The sequence below is a fragment of the Condylostylus longicornis genome, unplaced genomic scaffold, assembly GCF_029603195.1.
Source record: "Condylostylus longicornis isolate FDR11 unplaced genomic scaffold, ASM2960319v2 ptg000711l, whole genome shotgun sequence".
Lineage (NCBI taxonomy): Eukaryota > Metazoa > Arthropoda > Insecta > Diptera > Dolichopodidae > Condylostylus > Condylostylus longicornis.
In genome coordinates, this window is record NW_026578658.1 from 1,562 (window position 1) to 2,500 (window position 939).

The following is a 939-nucleotide window of genomic DNA, read 5'->3' on the forward strand; positions in this document are numbered from 1 at the left end:
CATAACATGTTACCAACCCAGGTTACTTTTCATTCATGAAAAGTAATTATTGCCTGTCGAGCATAACATATGTCCCGATAAGGCTTATATTGCCATTGGTAAATATCAAACCAGGCTGAAAAAAAATTCTTTCATCGGGTGGGCATAACATGTTTTACCAACCCAGGTTACTTTTCATTCATGAAAAGTAATTATTGCCTGTCGAGCATAACATATGTCCCGATCAGGCTTATTTTTGCCTTTGATAAATATCAAACCAGGCTGAAAAAATTTTTTCATCGGGTGGGCATAACATGCTTACCAACCCAGGTTACTTTTCATTCATGAAAAGTAATTATTGCCTGTCGAGCATAACATATGTCCCGATAAGGCTTATATTGCCATTGGTAAATATCAAACCAGGCTGAAAAAAATTTTTTCATCGGGTGGGCATAACATGTTTACCAACCCAGGTTACTTTTCATTCATGAAAAATAATTATTGCCTGTCGAGCATAACATATGTCCCGATCAGGCTTATTTTGCCTTTGATAAATATCAAACCAGGCTGAAAAAAATTTTTTCATCGGGTGGGCATAACATGCTTACCAACCCAGGTTACTTTTCATTCATGAAAAGTAATTATTGCCTGTCGAGCATAACATATGTCCCGATCAGGCTTATTTTGCCTTTGATAAATATCAAACCAGGCTGAAAAAATTTTTTTCATCGGGTGGGCATAACATGTTTACCAACTCAGGTTACTTTTCATTCATGAAAAGTAATTATTGCCTGTCGAGCATAACATATGTCCCGATCAGGCTTATATTGCCATTGGTAAATATCAAACCAGGCTGAAAAAAATTTTTTTCATCGGGTGGGCATAACATGTTTACCAACCCAGGTTACTTTTCATTCATGAAAAGTAATTATTGCCTGTCGAGCATAACATATGTCCCGA